General features: G+C 38.2%; 2 long non-coding RNA genes across 2 annotated transcripts in view; one reads left to right on the plus strand and one right to left on the minus strand.

The window, feature by feature from the left end:
• Window positions 1-25,315, plus strand: part of LOC145512251 (uncharacterized) — a 166,755-nt gene that overhangs the window by 91,306 nt on the left and 50,134 nt on the right. The window lies entirely within an intron of this gene.
• LOC145512253 (uncharacterized) lies at window positions 11,604-25,295 on the minus strand. The gene is made up of 2 exons (XR_014058432.1): window positions 25,190-25,295; window positions 11,604-15,686 (listed from the first exon to the last, which is right to left on the minus strand). It is a non-coding gene; the product is annotated as an uncharacterized LOC145512253 (long non-coding RNA).

Raw genomic sequence — 25,315 nt, forward strand, 5'->3', positions numbered from 1 at the left:
AATTGTCTAGTGATTTGCATTACTCAGTTCCCAGGCATTATTTTATAAAACGTTTGTATGATTATGCCATAATTTTATTGCCAGATTATGTGTGCAAAATAAATTTGTATCTCCCCAAAGGATTTCAGAGATAGATTCTGTGTACTAAAGAATTTTCTTTCTTTTCTTCAGTAACACTCTAAAATAAATCATTTAAATGAGTATCTGCTGCATAATGTAGGGGTTTTTCCTTATTTTTATTTTTATTTTTTTTTAGCTTTTTATGTCTTTTCCACAAACCATGCTTGGATAGATACTTTTAAAAGATTTTAACAGTTGAAAAGTACACAGAGTGAATTGGGAAAGAAGCATTTGCCATCCTCCTCTCTGATGATGCCAGCTTAATTCTGGGGTGTCTGGAGAGTATAGTTAAAGAAATTGTTAAAGAAATAAAAGCTTCTGAAGCTGTTAATTAGACTTATTCTCTCATTTCTTCACTGATTTATTTATTTATTTTTATTTAAGGTCATGCTCAAAGTCTTAGCCTACTTGGCTGCTAATTTTAGTCTTCCATTTTATTGTAGCAAGACTACTTAACAAGAAAGCTACCCTCTTAAATTTTCCAATGTAAAATACAGTATTGTTGGCGACAGAAACAATGTTGTGCAGTGGCTTCCTCTAAGGATGCATTCTGCATATTTGAGATTTTACTCCCGCTGATTAGCAAGTCCCCATGTCCCCCTTCCCCCAGCCCCAGACGCCCACCATTCTCTGCTGGTGAGTCCGACGGCTTCAGTCTCCGCAAAGGAGTGGGGTCAAGCAGCGTTTGTCCTTCTGACACTGGCTCGTTTCACTGAGCATAACGCAACCCCAAGTTCATCCACGTCACTGCACGTGGCAGGATTTCGCTGGCACGTAAGGGTAAATAATTTTCTGTTATACGTATATACCACATCTTATCTGTTCATTTGTCAAAGGATATTTGGGTTGTTTCCACATCTTGGCTACTGTGAATAGTGTTTCCATTGAACATTAGAGTGGGTGAATATCTTTTCAAAACGCTGATGTCAGTTCATATTGATAAATAGCCAAGGAGTGTGATTGCTGGATCATAAAATAATTCCGTTTATAACTTGCAAAGAAATATCTGTACTGTTTTCTATAGTGGCATTGGTCTTGACAATGATTTTCATGGATCTGACAAAAAAAACATGGGCAACGAGACCAAAAATAGACAACTGGGACTTCATCAAAATAAAAGGGCATAGCTACTGAAAAGAAAAACTACAGGATGGGAGAAAATATTTGCCAACTATGTATCAGAAAAGGGATTAATTTCCAAAATATAAGGAACCCTTACAACTCAATAGCAAAAAAAAAAAAAAAAAAAAGCCCTCAGAAGTTAATTTTAAAATGAGCTGATTAATAACCTGATTAAAACATGAACCTCATTAAAAAGTGAGAGACATGAATAGACACTCTCCAGAGTGTCACAAATGGCCAATAAGTATATGAAAAGATGCTCAGGATCACCAACCCTCAGGGAAATGCAAATCAAAACCACAGTGAGCTGTCAACTCACACCTGTTCGGATGGTTATTATGAAACAGAGACAGCAAGTACTGACCAGGGATGGAGAAATTGGGACCCTTGCAATCTTAGTCTACAGTGTGTGCTGCCAGATTGCAGCTTGTGACTGATAGCTGGTATTCTGACAGTGGGTGGCCCATCAGGAACTTAGGTTTTCATGTTATCCTAGTAGTGACCGACATTGTCCAATTTTAATGTCCTGAGTGCATCCACCTTTGGGTTTGTTTGTTTGTTGGTCTTTTTTTTCTGTAATTTATAACTAACAAAATATTTTTTAGTAATTTTGTTTTCTGAATAAAGCAAAACTAGCACAGTATTTTAGGTTAATAATTTGCTTAAATCATCCTACTTTCAAGAGTGTTCTCAGTATCATTTTTAGCTAGTTATATTTTATGCAGTTAGAACTGAACTGTTCTAATAAGTGCTGGAATGTCTCTAATGAAACTTATCAGAAAGGTTGTGAGAAATATTAGCATATATCTTCTATAATATGTGATAAATAATAGCATAATCAAATCTGGTTCTCTTTCAGAGTTTAATCAGCTTTTATCTTTTTCTTGCTACTAAAATTCAGCATACTGTGTGAAATGTCAATTCTTTTAAGAAGCTGATGTCCATAATAACATGGAACAAGCATTGGAGGAGAACGTTAGAAGTGGGAGGATTTTAGGAAACCTCTGATCTGAGAACCAGAGTTTGAGATGAATGGTTCCTTCAGGCTGACCTGTTATGTGAAAGGAATGAGTGGCTGCAATGATGGGGTATCCAGAGTCAGGGCAGGGACCTTGACATCTATCTGTCTCTCATTATCTGTGGGCAGCTGGGAGTCCACACTCATGTACTGCTTTACACAGTTCTCACAAAAGTTCAGGGAAAAAGACTTTATCTCTCTGTTCTAAAGTCCTCATTTAAAAAAAGAATTTTTAATATTGGAAAGTAGTTGACTTCCAATGTTGTGTTGAAGTCTCCACCTCTAATGTGAAGACTGAAATGGAAAATCTGTTGCTATGGACTGAACATACATGATTTCCAGCCTCTCCTAACCAAAGTTCACATGCTGAAACCCTAACCCCCAATGTAATGGTATTCAGAGATGCAGCCTTTGGGAGATAATTGGGGTTAGAATGGTTCATTGAGGGTGAAACCACCATGAAGGGATTAGTGGCCTTATAAGAAGAGAGAGAGAGAAATCGAGCTCCTTTTCTTCATGCATTTATCTGGAAAAGCCCATGTGAGGACCTAGTGAGACAGGGTCCATCTATAGGACAGGACAGGAAGAGAGCTCTCAGCAGAACATGACCTTGATGGCACCCTAATCTCTGACTGGGAGTCTTCCAGTCTAGAGTATTCAGGCACAGCAGCCTGAGAGCCCAAGTATCTGTCAAATAACTTTCCCAAAGTTGCCAAGATACTAAGTACTGAGTTGAGCTTCCAAAGCAGATAGATCTCTGTGCCAGTCTATCCCTTAGGGCTTAGATGTAATCCTCTATGAGGCTATTGTAATACTTTCATTGGCTGTCCATCACTACTTAAACTATTACCATGCCATTGTAAACACACACATGCACATAATTAAGGCTCACATTTATGGAGTGTTTACTATAACCAGCCACAATGCCTAATATTTTATAAAAAGTTGTCTCATTTAAGTTAGTTTTCTGCTTTTTTTTTTTTTTTTTTTAACTTTTGGTCTCTTATTCTTCTCCTGCAAGATGACACTTTACTCTTACCTTCTTCAATAAATTCTCATGTCTGATTCTGGAGAGAAATTACAATAGAGTCCATGGGGAAGAAAAATGAGTTTATTCAAAGGCTTCAGATATACATCTTTATGATTTTCTTATCAACAATTCTAGGTGGATGTTATAAATTTGTGCAGTGTCATTTCTTAAAAAAATTATTTTTAAAGAAACTCTACTCTTTAGCACATTTTGGTGATTACTGTGAGCCCTAAACTAGGAGAAATTGGGAAACTTATGTTTTTAGAGCTTTGTCGTTGTTTCAGAGTATGGCCTTGAGTAAATCATTTCATTTCTTGATGTTCCCCAATTCTGACATCCATCCATGATTGCATCTTAGGAGAGGTTACATGAAACAGTAAAATGATGCATGTGAGTGCTTGGCTATTATCAGTTGTATTATAGAATAGCCTCTGGGGAATACACTAGTGAAGGAAAAGTTTCCATATAGAGGGCAAAGGGTCTGTGGTTGGCTGCTCTTCCTGCCTATCTTCTGCCTGCACCCATGCTTAGCAGAGAGACCTTAGGTCAATCTGGAAAATACAAGTCACTGGCAAAACAATCTTTCAACAAGTTCCTAATGAGAGCCTACAGGGAATATAAGACTCATTAAAATGAAGATGAGGCAATCAGAGAGATCTGAACAGGGTCTCTAAGTGAAGGAACTATAATCCATTGAGGAGATTAGAGATTCATCTGTCTACTCCATGAACACACATTGGTAATGTGTTGGGACATGTGTCAGGACCTGTGTCAGCCGCTGAGAATGGAGCAGGAGAAAAGACATGGCCCCTAAAGCTTCTGACCCAATGCAGGATTTATCCAGCTGTGTTCTGCAAAGCCCTGGGAATTGTTGTTCTCTCTGTATCTATCTGTTGAAGAGACTTTCATAACATGATTCCTGTTGACTCAATAGTACTCTAGCTTATACACTGAAACAAAGAGTCCTGAAAGAGGTGAAGTACCATTTTTTAGGAGTATGGGTTTTAGAATCATGTAGATACGGTGTGAATCCCTTTTTTGTATTTCATGTAAAACCCTGAGCTGTCACATAGTAACCTTAAACTTCAGCTTTTTAACCCACTCATCGGTGGATAATCCAGTTCCAACCTTATGATTTGGTTAAGAAAATTAAATAACATATAAAGTGTTTGCTGTAGCAAAGATATATAATAAATTCTTGGAAATATTTAGCCATTATTAGTATTCTCATAATCATCAGCTGATTAAAATTTTGTAAAAGAGATGAGATAGGAAGAATAGTGCTGCTTTAGTTTAGGTTGCCCCAAAAGTAGTATTGAGAATTAGTGAAGTCTTTCATATTTTTCTGTGGACTGGGATAATTTAAATAGCATACGAATCACATGATCTATTAATGTGGATTAAACTCAGCAGCAAACCCATCTGAGCCTATGTTGAATTCAGCTATGGTTATTGCTCTGTTCAAATTTTCTGTATCATTTTGGGTCAAATGCAATACTGTATGTTTTGACAATAAGTTGTCCATTTCTCTCAGTTTCCAAATTTATTATCATGAGTTTGTACAAGATGCTTTTAATATAAAGCATAGATCGTGAGACATGGACTTAAGTTGTTTATTTGGGAAGATTCTGAGAAACATCACAAGAGATCAGGGAAGTAATATGCAAAAGGAATAAAAGTTTTAAAAAAGAAGATGAAAGGCACTATTAAGCATGTTACTCCTGCCGGCCACTGGAGTTTAGCCCTGTCATCAAAACTCTGGCATCAGTGCTGAGCACACCCGCTCATTTACCCCACTGAAAGCAAGAGGGAGCTGGGGTATGTATGCCCCCAGTTCTGACTCTCCATCTGTGATCGGTTCCCTGGTACTCACGTCCTGTATCCTGCTAGGGCTCAGTCGGCTCTAGAGACCAGAGAGAGCCTTCAGAGAACGAGAGGTGGCCTTGGAAATTGGAGGCTGGTCTGTGGACTAGCGTTCTATAATAAATTACTGCAGAATTAGCAAAGTAAAATAGTACCCACTTACTGTCTCACAGTTAGGAAAGTCAGAAGTCCAGGGACAATTTGACTCCACTGAATTCTCTGCAGAGAGTCTCATAGAGCTTAACTCAAAACTCAAAGTGTCAGCCACGGTGTGTTCCTTTCTGGAGGTTCTAGAGGTACGCCAGTTTCCCATTTTGTTCAGGTTGTTGGACAGATTTAGTTCCTTGAAGTTGTAGGACTGAGGTTTCCTTTGCACCTGGGGGCGGCTCACATTCTTTCTTATGCAGATTCCCAGCAGCATTGGGGGGCTAGGCCCTCCTTCACTTGCCTTTCTGTTCCATCTCTTGAACTTCAGCTGGAGAAATTTCTCTGCTTCTATTTGATCATGTGATTACATTGGACCCACCCAGATATTCTAGAATAATCTCCCTTTATCAAAGCTCATAACCTTAATTGTGTTTGCAAACCACCCCCCTCTTTCTCAATAGAACATAACATTTGCACAGCTCCCAGGGGTCAAGGGTTTGGGCCCCTTTGGGATCACTTGGTTGGAAGTGAAGAGAATTGATTCCATGATGTTTTAATTATGGAATCTGGGATACGATACCTTGAGAGCCACCTCTGTGCCTTTTTTTATGATGAGTATATCCAAAATAGATTTGTACCAAGTACTCTTTCAAGCAGGAAAGTGTAACTGACACACATGTACACATTCCAGTTGATGCTATGTCCATGAATGCTTGCCCTGTGTTAGTGATCACTTGAAGAAATCTGCTGCAAAGCCCTCAGTGACTGAGACAATGCACCACCAAGCTCCTGTGGGGAAACACTAAGTAGAAATTTTGTGTTTTTTTTTTAAATTGAGGTATAGTATTTGCAATATTTTGACAGTTTTAGGTGTACAGCAAAGTGATTCATCACTGATTCATTGGGCATGAACTTGGGCAAACTCCAGGAGATGGTGCAGGGCAGGAAGGCCTGGCATGCTGCAGCCCATGGGGTCACAAAGAGTTGGACATGACTTGGCGACTGAACAGCAACAAAGGTGATTCATGTGTGTGTGTGTGTGTGTATATATATATATATATATATATATATATATGTTCTTTTTCAGATTCTTCTCCATTATGGGTTATAGGTTATTATAAGATATTGAATACAGTTCCCTGAGCTATACAGCAGATCTTTGTTGTTTTTTCACATATACAATAGTTGTGTGTTAACTCCTCATTTATCCCCTTTGGTAACAAGTTCGTTTCCTGATATCTGTGAGTCTCTTTCTGTTTTGTAAATTCATTTGCATCGGTTTTTTGATTCTACATATAAGTGATATCAGTCTTTCTCTGACTTCACTTAGTATGATAATCTCTAGGTCCATCCATGTTGCTGCAAATGGAATTATTTCATTCTTTTTATGGGAGAGTAATATCCCACCGTATATACACCACACCTTTATCCATTCATCTGTCAGTGCATATTTAGGTTGCTTCCATGTCTTGTCTATTGTTAATGGTGCTGCTGTGAACAGTGGGGGGCATGTATCTTTTCAAATTATAGTTTGGGCAGGATATATGCCTGGGAGTGGGATTGCTTGATTGTACAGTAGCTCTATTGATATTTTTAGTTTTTTAAGGAACCATACTGTTTTCCATAGTGGCTGCACAAGTTTACCTTCCCACCAACAGTGTATGAGGGTTCCCTTTTCTGCACACCCTCTCCAGCATTTATTATTTGTAGACTTTTTGATGATGGCCCTTCTAACCACTGTGAAGTGAGAACTTTTTGATATGTGAATAGGTGGATGTTTTGCATTCAAAGGTAAAGAGTTGGGTTAAAGCTTTCTTGTCTCTTCCCAATAGTAGTAGTGATATATTCAGAACACCCCTGAGACTCTATAAAATATGTCCCCATGACTTAAGAGTTCCAAAAAATAAAGGCATAGTGTAATAAATAGCATGTCACTGTAGATTACCCAAATGTATAAGAAAGGTTTTGGAGAGCGAGAGGGCAGCAGTGCCTGCTATGGTCCTCGGTGGTGGAGATTCCCTTTGTTCTTCCATTTCATCTGAATGTACCAAAGCATAGCCCTTGCAAGGATTTTACAGTGCTTCAAAAGCACATTTTTTGCTCTGTAAAAAATGAAATGCCAGTTAACATTTTCATACTCATGTTTGAACTATTAGAAAGAAGAAACTATGTGTTTCCTTTTCTATCTGAAGATTTTTATAACATATCATCAATTCTGTTGACCTTATATTTGCTCCCAGGAATATGCTAAGGAAGATGTCGTGGTTTTGGTCCAAGGGCTCCTATGGCTTAACACTTGGCTGGAGACTTGTTTCTTAATAAAGAATTCACTGGGTATGCTCACTTATTCTTAACAGAATCTCTGATACATACTTATTTCCCAGATTGTTTTGTTTGCTTGTTTTTAATTTCCTCCTGATGGAAAAAAATATAGACTGGAAAGACCACTGTAGTAGTATGTACAAAAAAAAAACAAAACAAACACCACAAGGATAAGACTTCAATCCACAAAAACATTGCCAAGTTCCCAGCTTATCTTATCCCAGAAGGGAAAACAAAACAAAAACAACCCTTAAAGCCAAATAAAATACAATGCTAGAATGCTGAACTAGAGTTTGCTTTAAAATGTGCTTACTTGTCCACTAGGTTTGCTTTTACATACATGGATGGATATTAGTCAGAAGCAAATGCTACAGAAAAGCCTTCATTCTCTAATATAATATATATTCAGTTTCTTTGTTGCTTTCAATTTTATTTCCAAACAATGCAAGCCCTGATTCAAGCTGCATATTAAATAACCCTGTGCTAAGTTTTTTTACCTTTCATTTTTGCAACACCATAATTAGATGTGCCTGAGAGACAAGGAAGAATGTTTATCTACGATCATATTTTGTTTATATTATAAGAAACCTTTTGAGAAGTTAAACATAATGTGCATTGTAATTAACTCGGTTCTCTTCAGAAATTGAACTTAATTGAAACAACAAGCAAACTGATTAGCAGGTGGCAAAACTTAAATGCATCTGGACCAAAGTATCATGAATATGTCTTGCTGGGATGCGCTTTTTTTTCATTAGACTTTCTCTGCAGCCCTATTTTTTTTTTATTAGGAGTTAACACGCAGCCTAAAAGGACCTATACTTACATGTATGTTGAACACAATGTGTGACCCACTCAAAGAAGTGCCCCTACATGTGACATGATAAGAGTAAACTGAAGAACTAGTTGTATTTTATGTCACTGATACAAACAAATGATTGACTAACATTTCTCATTTCTATGTTTTGTATGATTCTGTGATTTTTTTGTTAGCTTTTAATCATTTGCTAGTTTTTAATCATTCATGATCCCTTAAGGGGAAGAAAGACAATCTAAAGCAAGGTTCCTTGCTGAGAGGTGAACGTACAGTCACAAAACCCTCTGGCATTTTAATTTTTTTGTGTTCTTCTATAATTTTTTTTTAGTCACTGAGAACTCAGCTTTCTTGTTGACATGTTATTGTGTATTCCACATTGCATATTTGTGAGTGGAAATGGGAATGTCAGTGATGAAGAAAGAACCTTAGTGTAATAATATGACAAATCCTCTGTCAACCCTAACACAGAGAACTCAGGTGTTCCTCGTTCCCAGGCTCCCTTGGTGGATTATCCTACCACGTTCATTGATGGCATGTACAATAAAATGCAGTAATTACAGGACTTCTATCAGTGATTTGTCTTAAAATTCAGCAGCAGGAAGTATCAGTGTCTGTTGAAGAGCAGGCATGCTTTCCTTAATCAGATAACAGACATTGACTCATATATATGGAGTCTAGATAAATGGTACAGATGAACGTGTTTGCAGAGCAGGAACAGAGATGCGGACATAGAGAACAGCTGTGTGGACACAAATGGGGAGGGCAGGATGAATTGAGAGTAGCACTGACGTATATACACTACCATGTGTAAAATAGAGAGCTAGTGGGGATAGCACGGGGAGCTCAGCTCAGTGCTCTGATGGCCCAGGGGGGGAAGGGAGGGGATGTATGCATATACGTAGCTGATTCACTTTTTTTATACAACGGAAACTAACACAACATTGAAAGCAGTTGTACTCTAATAATAAAATTAAAAACTAGAATAAAAAGGAAAGACCACCTGAAAACAATTCAATTATCAATCAGAATAATTATATTAGACTAGGGCTTTCTATATTTAATCTCATCTAAACCTACAGAACTTTAATCTGCTTCTATTTTTGTGCTTTCACAGTGTGGATAGGATTGTGTTTTATATATGTATCCTTATAGGGAAAAATAGAGATCTTTGGTTATAAACTTCTTAAAGTAAACTAGAGATCCTGTGAAATACTGAACATCAATTGAGAGTCTCCACGATTCAGTTGCATGAGCCAATAATTGAAGAGCAGACATAAGAACCACACAAGGGGATCCACTTTGGAGTAATAGCAGTCTTGCCCGGCAACCTGCTGCTTCAGAAATTAAATTTTTAAGAAGAGCATCTATGATATTTGACTGGGACCTCAAGTCGAGTCAATTTAGCATGAACTCACCTTGCCCCTCTCCTTTTTTTTTTTTTTTTTTCTGGGAGTAGGCTAAGAGATAAGCTTGCGATGGATGTTACCCTGTCCTTTGAGGAATGGAACTAGCCCAACAAAGGAGGAGATAAAAGAAGAACTCTTAACACCCATGCCTTCCACAAACTAATCTGAGCTGATTTGAAGCCAAAGTCTATGAAATATCTGGAGCTTTTCTTCCCTCTCTGCGTTTATCTTTAATTAAGGGATAAATGAGATGGTTGGATGGCATCATTGACTCAATAGGCATAAATCTGAGCAAACTCTAGGGGATGGTGAAGGGCAGGGAAGGCTGGCATACTGCAGTCCACGGGGTCGCAAACAGTCAGACACGACTGAGCGGCTGAACAACAGCAACAAGGGGCAGATGTGACCTCTGTTACGGGCACGTACAGTGTCGTGTGGATGACGGTGGGTTGTGCTGATGGTGGACTCGTTTCTCTGGAGGTGCTCTGGATCCTAGTGTCACTGACAGTTGTGGGACAGGGAGAAGCTCAGAGAGCAGCTGTGCTCTCATTTGTGCGTTTGCCAGTGACCAATGTTTAGGTCAGAGGAGAAAAGATAATGTTAGAACTGTCGTATTTTCCCTCTTCCTTCTCCAAATCCATCATTCTAATGGGAGCAGGGTTCTGAGACCAGCCATCACCACATCTTTATGAATTTCCCTCTTCATCTCAGGGCTCAGAGCTTTGCTCCCCATGTCACAGCCCTTTGCAGAGAGCTGGGGATCTCCACATCTTAGCTCATGGAGCTCCTGAACCCAGAGGGAAAAATCCAGAGAGAAATTGTGTGCTATAGAGTACACCCCTAGTGGACCAGTGAGCGATTTAGGACACAAATGGCATAACTTTGGGTGATGGTGGTGTTTTTTTAATTGAAGTATAGTGTTTTTGATTTTTTTTTAAAATTTACAATATTGTGTTTGTTTCAGGTATACAGCACAGTGATTCAGATACATATTTTTTTCAGATTCTTTTCCATTTTGGTTATTTCAATATATTGAATATAGTTCCCTGTGCTGTATAGTAAATCTTTGTTATCTGAAAGTGAAAGTGGAAGTCACAGTCATGTCCAGCTCTTTCTGATCCCATGGACTGTAGCCCGACAGGCTTCTCTGAGCATGAAATTCCCCAGGCAAGAATACTGGAGTGGGTTGCCATTCCCTTCTCGAGGGTATCTTCCTGATCCAGGGATGAAACCCAGTTCCCCTGCACTGTAGGCAGATTCTTTACTGTCTGAGACACCAAGGAAGCCTGATATATAGTAGCGTGTGTCTGTTAATCCCATTTTCCTAATTTATCCCTCTCCTCTCCCCTTTCCCTCTGGTAACCATAACGTGGTATGGATTTGAATGGTGTTGGTTTTCATTGTTACTACACTCAGATGGTCCCCTTGCTATTCAAAACTCAGAGGGATACCGTCTCTGTTTGCAGCCCTTTCTTTCCCTCTACATATACCAAGTAATGAAACAAAATCAAAGCTGTGTCTCAAACCTTTCCTTTTATTCCAGATCCCACCAGCTTAGTCCCTTATCTTTGGACAGTGGGAGGACCACGTTGGACCCCCAGTTGTACAAAACCTTCAGAGAGTTCCATTAACTTTGAATACTTGGAAATCATGTAATTCATTTGTTCAGTGTTATATTTACTGAGCAGTAATGTCCCATCCTGTACTGCATAATGGGGCTAGACTAAATAGATGAATTGAGAACCTGCTCTTCAGGGAATATTAGCAAAATGACAACTTTTAATACACTTGGAGGAAGAATTATGACATACAGATTTTTCAAACTTTAATACAGTACTTGTGATAGAGGAATTGGCTTAAATTTGGGGAGTCAGGGCTGGAGTGTTAGTAAGAGAGAAAGGAGCAGAATGGGGATAGGATACCTGGGCGGAGAAGGCAGAGAAGAGTGCCCGGGCGTTGGGAGGGGAGTTCAGGGCAGTGGGTGCTCTGGAAGGATCCTGCAGTTGTGATCGGGTAAGCGCTGCTTTACACTGTTGCCAGTTCCTCTGTCAGCGCCTCCATTCCTGCTGGGACCTCTGGTTGTGTTAGCTGGACAATCCCGGGTGATGCTGAACTCTAACTTGAGATCTTCCCTGCTCAGAGCAGCAATACCATGGAGGTTCTCAGACCATCCCCCCGTCTTCTGAGGTGAGCCAGCTCTGACTGATAGTCACCGCTGACAAGAATTCTGGGATAGTCATCAGGGTGATGAAGCCTCAGAAGCTACTAGTGAGATCCACCCTTAGGTTCTTTCACTAAGGGAATATACCTAAAATGTTACACATGAATTTTTAGATGAAGTAGTTTATCTGTGGTCATCCATCAGCATGACAGGGAGCTCTCAGAATGCAGTAGGTCCATTCTGTATCTGTGGTTTCCTCTAGATTGTTCCAGAATAAAATTAGATTGAGTCAAGCCATCATGGAGCTTTACCAAAGGCAATTCTACTTTCCACGCTTTGCAAGGCTCTAAACAGTTTGCTGGGGCTCAAGAGAGTATATCTGTGCATATGGCTTCTCTTTATCACTCCCAGACCTGCCACTCGGATTTCCATTTTAAATTATCTGGGGTGTAGCGATCCTGTTATTTCTGCACCACCACTTCTTGAAGATGTGAAATAGCTCTCATCACAGCCCCCAAAATAGAACACCCAAAACAGAACTAATGAAATCATGGGCATTTTTAAATTGAGAAGAAAAGATGAAATGTCTTGCTTTGTCCTTAAAATAATAAGGACTATTTAAAATGTTTCCTATGTGATTGAGGTGTGTTAGGAAGAGGCTTTACCCCTCTATTTATCTTTGTTTTGTTCTGTGTAGTTTATAAATGAACACAAAGCTTTTGCTCTTACTTCCTCCGTTTTCTTAGGTACTCATTATCTTTTATTTATTCAGGTTTTGCTTGAGAAAATCATATTATTTTTTCAACAATAAATGTTTGTCATATACTTTTCACAAGAGCAATCACCTCAGTGGTTATGATTCATAATGTGATGGGTAGCAGAGAGAATAAACAGATATTAGACTTTTAAAATAAATTTTGATGACTTCTATCTGTATTCTAAACATCCCTTGGAAAGTAGAGGATTGTTAAAATGTATAACATTTAACATATAACATAAAGCGCTTGTGTGTGCCTGTGTGTGCGTATTTTGCCATATTAAAAAGAAAGCTCCCATGTTGCAGCCAGGTCTAGGGAGCTAGTGTTGAGAGTCACTAAGTATCCCTCATCTCCCTCACAGCTCCGCCATCAGTCGATAGAGACCCAACCGGGACAGGGGGGAAAGAGTGTTAATTAGGAGAAAGCAGAGATACTAATATATCAAAGTAGCGATGTGTGTTTGTGCTCTGTGTCGTAATGTTGGCGTGATGGGAATTAAGTAAATACAAACCATTCACTAAAATGAAAGGAGCTGTTTTCCCTTACCCAGCTCTCTTCACACTGAGTTTAAAAGTCCAAGTTAAAGGACGTATTATTCACTTTATGAACCCTGACACTATAAATTATTTGGGAACATAATAATGTTGAAATAATTGAATAAATATGTTCAGAGCTCTCAAAGGCCTATTGATTTTCATATAAATACTGTCCATTGACAGATGAGTGGATAAAGAAGCTGTGGTACATATATACAATGAAATATTCAATTCGGTCACTCAGTCATGTCTGACTCTGCAACTCCATGGACTACAGCACACCAGGCCTCCCTGTCCATCACCAACTCCCGGAGTTTACTCAAACTGATGTCCATCGAGTCAGTGATGCCATCCAACCATCTCATCCTTTGTTGTCCCTTTCTCCTCCCACCTTCAATTTTTACCAGAATTAGGATCTTTTCCAAGGAGTCAGTTCTTTGCATCAGGTGGCTGAAGTATTGGAGCTTCAGTTTCAGCATCAGTCCTTCCAATGAATATTCAGGACTGATCTCCTTTAGGATGGACTGGTTGGATCTCCTTGCAGTCCAAGAGACTCTCAAGAGTCTTCTCCAACACCACACAGTTCAAAAGCATCAATTCTTTGGCGCTCAACTTTCTTTATAGTCCAACTCTCACATCCATACATGACTGCTGGAAAAACCATAGCCTTGACTAGACAGCCCTTTGTTGGCAGAGTAATGTCTGCTTTTTAATAAGCTGTCTTGGTTGGTCATAGCTTTTCTTCCAAGGAGCAAGCGTCTTTTAATTTCATGGCTGCAGTCACCATCTGCAGTGATTTTGGAGTCCAAAAAAATAAAGTCTATCACTATTTCCACTGTTTCCCCATCTATTTGCCATGAAGTGAAAGGACCAGATGCCATGATCTTTGTTTTCTGAATGCTGAGCTTTAAGCCAACTTTTCCCACTCTCCTCTTTCACTTTCATCAAGAGGCTCTTTAGTTCTTCCTAACTTTCTGCCATAGGGTGGTGTCATCTGCATATCTGAGGTTATTGATATTTCTCCTGGCAATCTTGATTCCAGCTTGTGCTTCATCCAGCCCAGCGTTTCTCATGATGTACTCTGCGTATAAGTTAAATAAGCAGGGTGACAATATACAGCCTTGATGTACTCCTTTTCCTATTTGGAACCAGTCTGTTGTTCCATGTCCAGTTCTAACTGTTGCTTCCTGACCTGCATACATATTTGTCAGGAGGCAGGTCAGGTGGTCTGGTGTTCCCATCTCTTGAAGAATTTTCCACACTTTGTTGTGATGTACACAGTCAGAGGCTTTGGCATAGTCAATAAAGCAGAAATAGATGTTTTTCTGGAACTCTCTTGCTTTTTCGATGATCCAGCGGATATTGGCAATTTGATCTCTGGTTCCTCTGCCTTTTCTAAATCCAGCTTGAACATCTGGAGGTTCATGGTTCACGTACTGTTGAAGCCTGGCTTGGAGAATTTTGAGCATTACTTTACTAGCGTGTGAGATGAGTGCAAGTGTGTGGTAGTTTGAGCATTCTTTGGCCTTGCCTTTAGATTTTTAAATAAATCTAAAGCCTTTCTTTGGGATTGGAATGAAAAATGACCTTTTCCAGTCCTGTGACCACTGTTGAGTTTTCCAAATTTGCTGACATATTGAGTTTAGCACTTTCATAGTATCATGTTTGAGGATTTGAAATAGCTCAACTGGAATTCCATCACCTCCACTTAGCTTTGTTCATAGTGATGCTTCCTAAGACCCACTTGACTTCACATTCCAGGACGTCTGGCTCTAGGGACTGATCACACCATCATGATTATCTGGGTCATGAAGATCTTTTTTGTATGGTTCGTCTGTGTATTCTTGCAACCCGTTGTTAATATCTTCAGCTTCTGTTAGGTCCCTACCAGTTCTGTCCTTTATTGTGCCCTTCTTTGCATGAAATGTTCCCTTGGTATCTCTAATTTTCTTGAGCCGATCTATAGTCTTTCCCATTTTATTGTGTTCCTTTGTTTCTTTGTATTAATCGCTAAGGAAGACTTTTTTTAATCTCTCCTTGCTATTCTTTGGAACTCTGCATTCAAGTGAAATATTACTCAGCCATATAAAGGAACACACGTAACTTCTGATGAGGTGGATGAACCTAGAGCCTATTATATCAATTGTAGTAAGTCAGAAGGAGAAAAACAAATATTGTATATTATTAACATGTATATATGGAATTTAGAAAGATGGTTCTATTTATAAGGCAGCAGTGGAGACTCAGACATAGAGAACAGACTTATGGATGTGGGAGGTGGGGAAGGAGGGGAAGGCGGGATGAATGAAAGGAGTAGTATAGAAACATATACACTACCATGTGTCAAATAGACAGCCAGTGGGAATTCAGACCAGGGCTCTTTAACAACCTAGAGGGAAAGGAGGTGGGAGAGAGTTTCAAGAGGGAGGGGACATATGTGTACCTATGACTGATTCATGTTGACATACGGCAGAAACCAATGCAATATTGTAAAGCAATTATCCTTCAATTAAATAAATCTAAAAAATAGAGTTTAGAGCAGGGAAAGGCTTGGACTCCTACATAGAAATTTTTTTTCAAATTGTATAATGGAAAAAAGTGTTGGAAAAGGCAATTTACATATTAATAGAACATAGTTTGACAGAAAGTAAGTCAAGGGCAAGAATTTGGTACCTCTTTTTGGATGTATCCTTTCCATGTTGTTCTTATGAGTTGCCCTTGCCTTCAACTGCTTATTTGACTCAAGGCAAAATCCACAAAGTTATTGAGTTGCACTGACAAAAGCAAATCTTATTTTAAGACTTGTACATCCTTCCTGACAGCAGTTGGCCAGCACCACTGTTTACTGGATTTAAATACCATGTGACTTCTTGACAAGCATCCCTTCTTTCTCTCCCCTCTTTCTCCATTTAATCCTTAGGTAAAGATTAAGTATGTGAATGTGTACACACAGGCACTTGTATGTGTAAGACAGCACATTTTTCTTGTAAGAAGAGTATTAGCTGTCTGAAGGTGCAGTAAAGGCCCAGAGGTGCAAGGGAAGGGGGACAGTTCCTAGAGAGGGGTGATCGCATTCTGGAAACCGCCATCCTATTTTCATACAGGTGATAATATACTGTTAAATAAGCTATTGGCTGCTGCATTGTATGAATAAGAGGGTTGTAGTTCTGTTTGAATGGGGAATTATAGACCAGAAAAGGAAAGCTACCAATCACACCTGGAAGGAGAGCCCCCATTTAAAGGATCTGCCAGTAAAACGTAGGGTATTGGACCATTGTCTCAACTGTACAAACCTAGGGAGGCTGCACGGAAGCATTTGTATCTATTGGTGTCACTAGGTAAAGGGCTTGCATTAAATATACATCCTACAATGAACCCCTCCTCCTGTCATATATCAAACCTAAGATCAGGAAAACATTATGACTCCTATTCTTCGTTATGTCTAAAAACTGATAAGAATTATATCTAAACATCCATACACCTGTATACCAATTTCCCCTGTGTTCTCCCTCCTTTCCCCCTTCGCCTCCTTCACTCACTCTTTCCGTCCATCCATCTGTCCATCCATCCATCCTCTCTTTAAGGAATACTCTCCCAAAGTCATGTTACAGTTCTGTGAGTGATATTCAGATGCAAATAAGAGGCTTCCATTGTGTCATGCTCTGCAAGCAGCTCAAGTACTTTTTTCTAACCTAATTGATTTTGTGCATACCATAACAGTAACTGAAGAACTTTGAGTAACTGCTTCCACTGCTGAGGTTTGCTGCTTCTCTTGAAAGCTACATATTTTAATGTTTGTGCTGGGACTTAACACATTATCTTGGAAAAGCTTTTATAATAAAGACAATCTGTAGACATTTGTTATGCAAGACTGTGGAGCAAACAATACTATAGTTCCCTAATCACTGTAAAACTGGCTCTGTGATTTTTATCAAATGTTTTATCAAATATTTTAGCAAAAAAAAAAGAGTTCTCCAGAAGTAAAATCTCAGACATATTTTGAGGTTCTTTCCACATGATCCCACAAATTTTCTGGGGAGTCTCCTGAGAGAAGACATGTAATGGGCTTATCTTTAATTTATGGTTGTCACTATTGCACTACTGACTTTTGTGCCAAAGCTTGGAGGCTGCCTTCCAGTCTCAATCTGGTGATTTATTCTATCGTGGATACCCCATAAAATCAGGCAAATGAATTCAAAATGAGAATGCCACATAGAATCATCCCAGTTAATACGTTGTTAAAATACTATTAGATAAAGAATACAATACTATTAGATAAAGAATACAATACTATTAGATAAAGAATACAAAGAGCCTGGTTTTTCTGCCGCTGTATGTGTTCACTGTAACCCTCATAAAGATGCTTGTGATCTGGAAAGACCATTGGAGAGTTGAGACTCTCTGAAGGCCCCCTTCTGCTACACTTTACATGCATGTTTCCCTGGGTGAAGGTTGGAACAGCCATTATCAGTCCACACACCTGTAGCATGATTTCTAGAGAAGCAGGCTTGCTCTTGGCACTTTGGCACTGATCTCTGTTGTCTTACTTCTGAGAATGAGTTTGGGAACTGGCATGCTATTCTGATGCTCTCACCAACCACCCTGTGCTCACTTTCTTTTATATGTGCATTGGACAATATTCAAAATGTTTGTGCATGACTTTCTCAGAGGCAGGTTAGATGAAATGTTTCTGCATGAATTATAGTCCCCCAAATGTTAAAGGTTCCATCGAGGGATTGGAATAGATGAATTCCTTATTTAACTATAGGTTATACTTTCCTGGAGGATCACAGCAGTGCTTGAGTCATTTTTCACATTTCACAACACCTGGCACTTTTTATTTCTGGTGGAAATGCACAGACATTAGTGGAATCTGAGATAGGCACGATCTGGATTTTGGTACCATGCTGGTAGCTCCATCTGAGACACCCTCTGGTATATATAGAGCATCCAAGATGAGCACGAGAGAGGAAACATAAGCCAGAAATGCACAGAAAGATGCAAGTACTTTTCAGAGCATATACCATCTCAGACTCCAGTTGTGCTAGTTGGCTTGTACCTGTGTGTTTCCAGCCTCTATTTTCATTTCCACCTTAAATCATCCTCCTTTCACTTCTGGATCCTGTCCCAAGAGTGGATCCTAACATTGGATCCTCTTGAGGAGCACAGGTCCAGGTGACCTTGACTTGCCTGAAGACACTGGATACTGAAGTGACTCCAGTGTCAATATGTGTAGTCTCTTTCAACTGTGAGTTAGGAAATAGATGGAATACATATGGGCTTCTCTGATGGCCCAGTGGTAAAGAATCTGCCTGCAATGCAGGAGATGCAGGAGACGCGGGTTTGATCCCTGGGTTGGGAAAATCCCCTGGAGGAGGAAAATGGCAACCTACTCTAGTATTCTTACGAGAAGAATCCCATGGACAGAGGAGCCTGGTGGGCTACAGTCCAAAGGGTCACAAAGAGTTGGACACGCCTGAGCGATGATGCATGCATGCAAAGAATGCATAGTAGTTATACCATCTAGCTGCCTAATTAGACATGCCAAGATTCAGATGCAAGATCACTTTGAGGCCAAGTGATCTTGAACAGATAAAGTTAATAAGTCCTTGTTGTCTTATCTGTAAAAAGTGAGTAAATGTATTTATTCATAGAATGGTAGGTGGATTAAATTAGGCAATGCAAAGCATTCAGGAACACTAAGTGTTCCTTAAAGAGTAGCAGTAAATAGTTACTTAAGAGACTATTTGAGCTGATGGGAATGTCACATAGCTGAATTAAAAATTATCTGCATATTGTAGCATTTTGTTGAGTCATTAAAATTATAGAATTTCATAGTGCTAGAGACTTAGGATAAATGATTCTTATCAACTGATTTTAGTAAAAAAAAGTTACAAATATAATATCAATGCAAATACTTGTTCTTTAGAATATGGTAATCTGGAGGAAAAGTGTTGCATTTTTTATCCTAGAATATATATTTATTGTATATAAGAAGGGTGATCAGTGTAATTGGGAGAGAAATATGTAAGAAATGGGGTACAAAGAAGATGTGAAACTCATTTTTAATATCAAGGCAAAAGTGGGTATTATTAATCTCTTTAATTACCCTCTGACAAAGTGATTTATTACTCTGTATTCAGGTATCATATTCCTGAATTTTAAGTGTAATATTCCAAAATATAAAGTAAATGGCCTTTCAGCTTCTTTTACACTGTTTTCCTATAATGGGAAATTAATGTCTCTGTTAACAAAGTTTGTGCATATTATGGCTATTGAAAGATCTTGAAAAATATCCTTGTTTTTCATTGTTGTTCTAAGAAAAGAATGACTCCCAAATAAGCAAAGTTTAGCATCTGATGTCTTTACTCTTTACTCAGACATTTTAGATACAAATATCATCAGAGAAATTAAGATCTTAATAATTCTTACAGGATGTAAACTGACCTGAATTCCAATTCAAGTTAATAATCAATATAACACATCAATTTTTACCAGTTACCTTATTCTGAAGTTGATGATTTACCATATAATCATTTCACACCAATGTTTCTTTTTGTTTTGAAAAAGTGTTCAACTCTCCAGAAGCGAATGAAAGCTCTTTAGAGACTGTACTTTTTATTTTTATTTTTTTTTACCGTCATTGATGTTAGTTAGATTGAGTATTACTTTGTATTATTGGCTTCTTGCATTTACGCTTATACTTTCTCTGTACAGTGGTTAATCTCACCCCTGTGATTTATGTCCAATGAGGGAGTGTTTTGAGTACTGGAAAACCTAGCTGTCATGTGGCTGCAATAGTGAAGCAGGTTCATTTTAGTCTGATGAGCAAGGCTCTCTGGATCAGAAAGATTTAGCTGGTCTGCTGTCCTGGGAAATGATTCTCCTTGCTTTCAGCCTAACCATTCATAGTTTCCTCTCATCCTTTCACTCATTGTGTGTTTTTGACGTTAACTCAGTAGAAGTGCATTATCACAGGGCATTCACATTTACTTGGTATGTGAATTAATGGTTTCCATTAGAATTAACTGGCTAGAAATTTGCAAAGCAAAAATGATTGGAATCAGACAAAAATAACAAGGGTTGGCAATCATATAGGGAAATGGGAAACCTCATACTTTGCTGGTAGGGATGTGAAATAGTACAGTTACTTTGGAGAAGAGTTTGGTAGTTTCTTAGAAAGTTAAATATATATTCCTTATACAACTCATGAATTCTACTTCTAGGCATCTACCTGAGAGAAGGGAAAAAGTAATTCCGTACAAAAACTTTTCTGCCAATGTTTATAGCAGCATTATTCTTAACAGTCAAAAAGTAGAAGCAATACAAATGTCTTCAACTTAATGGATCAACAAATTTGGTATATTATACTGTGAAAACTATTCACACAAAAGGAGCAAACAACTGGTACCTATTACAATATGAATGAGCCTCAGAAATATCCTCTTAAGTGAAAGAAACCAGGCACAAAAGACTACATGCTTAGCAAGTGGATAATTCTAGGAATATTCAAAGCTACAGCAATTGGATGTATATAGAAAACCCTAAAGACTCCACACAAAAACTATTAGAACTAATAAATGAATTCAGCAAGGGGGCAGGATACAAGACCAATATACAGAAGTCTGTTGTATTTTTCTATACTGGTAATAGAGAAAGTTAAAAAGTATCATTTAAAATTGTGTCAGAAAAAAATAAAACAAAACAAAATAACCTTGGAAGAAACCTAACCAAAGAGGTAAAAGAACTATACACTGGAAACTATAAAATGTTGATAAAGGAAATTGAAGATGATTCAAGGAAATGGAAAGGTGTCCTGTGCTCTTGTATTGGAAGAGTTACTGTTGTTAAAATGGCCATATTACCCAAAGCAATCTACAGATTTATGAGATCCCAGTCAAAATAGCAATGATATTTATCACAGAGCTACAGCAAATAATCTTAACTTTTTATGGAACCACAAAGTACTCAGAATTGTTAAATCTATCCTGAAGAAAAAAAAAAAAGCTGGAGGCATAGCCCTCCCAGACTTCTGACAATACTACACAGCTGCAGTAATCCAAACAGCGTGGTATTGGCACAAGAATAGGCATATGGATCAACAGAACAGAACAGAGCCCAGAAATAAACCCACACACCTGTGGTCAACTAATGTACAACAAAGAAGGCAAGAATATACAGTGAAAAAGATAGTCTCTTCATCAGATGAAATTGGAAACACTGAAAGCCTCATGGAAATCAATGAAATCAGAACTCCCTCATACCTTGCACAAAAGTGAACTCATAAAGTGATTTAAAGGCCTAATTATAAGACATGACACCATAAAAGTCCTAGAAGAGAACATAAGCAAAACATTCTCTGACATAGATTGTGGCGATATTTTCTTAGATCAGCCTCCCAATGCAAAAGAAATAAAACCAAAATTAAATTGGACCTATTCAAACTTTAACGCTGTTGCACAGCAAAGGAAGTCATCAACAAAATGAAAAGACAGCCTATGGAATGGGAGAAAGTACTTGTGAATGATGCAACCAACAGGAGTTTAATTTCCAAAATATATAAACAGCCCATACAACTCAATATCAGAAAAGCACCCCAATCAAAAAGTGGGCAGAAGATATAAATAGACATTTCTCCAAAGAAAACACAGATAGCCAATAGTCACATGAAAAGATGCTCAACATCACTTCATTATTAGAGAAATGCAAATCAGAACCTCAATGAGGTATCACCTCACACTAGTCAGAATGGCTATCATCAAAAATTCTACAAATAATAAATGCTGGAGAGGATGTGGAGAAAAGGGAACCCTCCTGCATACTGTTGGTGTTCCAGTCACTATGGAAAAGAGTATGGAGGTTCTTTAAGAATCTAAAAATAAATAGAGTTACCATATGATCCAGCAATCGCATTTCTGGGCATATATCCAGAAAAAATGAAAACTAATTTGAAAAGATAACTGTATTCCAATGTTCATCGCATCATTATTTAAAATCACCAAGATATGGAAACAACCCAACTGCCCATCAGCAGACAACTGGTTTAAGAAGATATGTGTTTTTTTCTGGTGATGCTAGTGGTAATTTACTGTTGTAAAAAAAGAGTGAAGTATTGCCATTTGCAGCAACATGGGTGGACTCACAGAGAATTCTACAAAGTGGAGTAAGTCAGAAAGACAAATACAAATGTTATATGATGTCACTTATATGTAGGATCTAAGAAAAATAATATAAATTTATATACAAAACAGACTCATAGACATAGAAAGCAAACTTACAGATACCGAAGGGGAAAGGGAGAGGGGAATGGTAAATTAGGATTATGAGATTAACAGGTATAAACTGTCATACATAAAATAGATAAGCAACAAGGATTTACTGTATAATACAAGGAACAATATTCAGTATCTTATAATAACCTATAATGGAAAGTAATCTGAAAAAATATGAATAACTGAATCGCTTTTCTTTATACCTGAAACTAGCATAACATTGTAAATCAACTATACTTCAGTAAAAAAAAAAAATCAAAACAAAATTTGGCTAAAGGAAAAAGGTAGATTTTTAAGTCTATTTAATGACATGGAGAGGAAGTTAGAGATCTCCAAGAGAGGTCCAAGTGAGGAGCCACATGCAGGCAGAGGTAAGTATCTCAAACATTGAGCAGTGGTCAGGGCTGTAAATATATAGATGCTATTTAAAGCTATGACTTGATTAATTCTTAAGGGAGAGGAAAACTAAACCCAGATCCTTAGAACAATCAGGGGTCTTAAGGAGAAGCCAGAAGTAAGAGTTAGAGAGAATGGATAGCGAGGCAAACCTAGCAGCATGGTGAATAAAGAGAAGACATTCTGATGGAACAGAACAGAATGAATGTAACTATAAAAAGAGTATAATCCTGCTACATTTATTTTAACTCATTAATGTGTATTTAATTATTTCTTACTGGTAAATATATTCTCCTAATTAAACTTTGCATTTTGACTTCTTTTAATTTAGCAAAAGCATTTGCTCTGCATCCATAATGATGATTCTGTAAAGCTTCATCTTCAGAAAATTAATTAAATAGTGAGACATGCTGAAGATGAGTCCATTTCCAGATAAATAACCCCTGTTTTAGAAATAAATTATCATATTCAACAATTGTTGCTGCAAGTATTTGAAAATTCTAAGTGGCTCTATTCAAAAATTCTCACCAGTCTAAAGCTTTTCAACAAATTATCAGTTCCTTTATTTACATAATATATTCAAGAAGATGTGCAAGTTTGACAGTGAAGCCATTTCTGTAAAGAGGGCAAAGGAGAGGTGAGAGTTGTAAATGAGTTGCCAAGTCTTTTATTGAAACAGATTTTAGTTTAAATGTTCATTAACTTAAAATTTTACATGAAGTTTTGTCTAAAAAATAAGAGCCTGTAGTATTTTTATCTTTCCAGTGCATGGATTTTCAATTAGCTACTGTCTAAACAGGTAATCAAACTGATACTCTAGGTAAGAAGCCAGTAAATAACCATACCCAGAATAGCTGTGGCTTTTCTCTTTGTTCTCTGTGCTTGTTACAGAAACACCTGGGCCCTCCTCAAACACCTCAGAATCAAGTAAGTGTCCACACAGACCAGGAGGACCTATCTGACATCCTGTTCATCCCTAACCCCTCTGGTCAGTACCTCAAGACCTAGTTATTCAGTTTCCTGTTGAATGAATGAAGATAGTACACTATGAAGATGTTATATTCTTCTCCATTTTAGCCATTTGAGCTCCCAGAACAACTGAACAAGGAGCAACCATTAATTCACTCTGACGAAGCAGGAGTAATTCTGATGCAAATCTACAAACTCCACTACATGTTTTCAGTTGTCATTGAGCAGTGTAAGCACTTAGGATAGCGTATATGTTGAACAGTCAGAAAGGTTCATCATTGAAAATGAGGAAGAACAAAGGACACCAAAGAAGGCGTATTATAGGCCAGAATGGGGTCTTTTCCTGCATCATATGTATTTTCCCAGAAACCCACTTCACAATAAACTTACTCTGAGAAACAAACTCTTGTTTGGCCTATTCCATTTCCTAGAACACATTTAAAACTGGCCTGATGGCTCCCTGGAGAAATGTCTGGTTCTTGATCTGGGGTAGAAAGTAAAAGATGAGCCTGGAGGATCCTAAAGTGCCAGAAAGTAAGGAATTGCTAAAGAGAAAAAAAAATGAGGCGTGCAAAAAGAATGTAGGAATCAACCTAGAAGAGCTCCCAATGGCCAGAGCTGGAAAATTAGGAGCAACAAAACACGTTGACAGTATTTTATTGTAACTCCAAAATTAAAATGATATCTGAGTCAATATTGATATAAATAAATGATTATAAAAATAAATAAATGTGGAAGAAGGGACAAGTCTGCCTTAGAGAAGAATTCTAAGTAATTCTCCTCCTCCCAGGGAAGATACATCCTCTCCAGGTGGTATAACAATGTCCCTCCTGCTGAGTGTGGGCTAGATTTAATCACTGGCTTCCAAAGAATAACATATGGAAAGGGAAAAATAGAAACTTTCCAGTGAAGAAAGCTAGCAGTGTTCAAGATTAGCATCACCATTGAAGTTGTGTTGATGTCAGCAGTGTCTGCCTGTGATTAGGGTCAATTACCTCTGTAAGTGTAGTACTTATTTCTGTGTCTTTCTAGATATACTAGAGAATGTCTTTTTCTACTACAAAAGATACCTCTAGTATCATGAGGTCTGTCGAATCATTTGCCTGAAGAGGCGGGGCCACATGTGCCTCAGCCAGGATCAGCTGCAGCAAACTTCTTCCTCAGAACCATATTCAGAGCTAAAAACCTCCCACATAACCTAATAAATGCATTATTTATCCTCAAATGTGGAGTGTGCAAAACCTGAAGAATCTACCTTGCGTGATGCTTTCTTTGTAAAAGATGCAGTGTGCAGTAATCTTCCTTTATTTTCAGGGGATGTGCTGGCAATCTTCTCAGTCTTGTAGAGTTTCCCTCCTACTATCGGAACACCTAGAATATT

Source organism: Giraffa tippelskirchi, chromosome 7 (genome assembly GCF_054371585.1).
Source record: "Giraffa tippelskirchi isolate mGirTip1 chromosome 7, T2T-mGirTip1v1.2.pri, whole genome shotgun sequence".
NCBI classification, from domain to species: domain Eukaryota; kingdom Metazoa; phylum Chordata; class Mammalia; order Artiodactyla; family Giraffidae; genus Giraffa; species Giraffa tippelskirchi.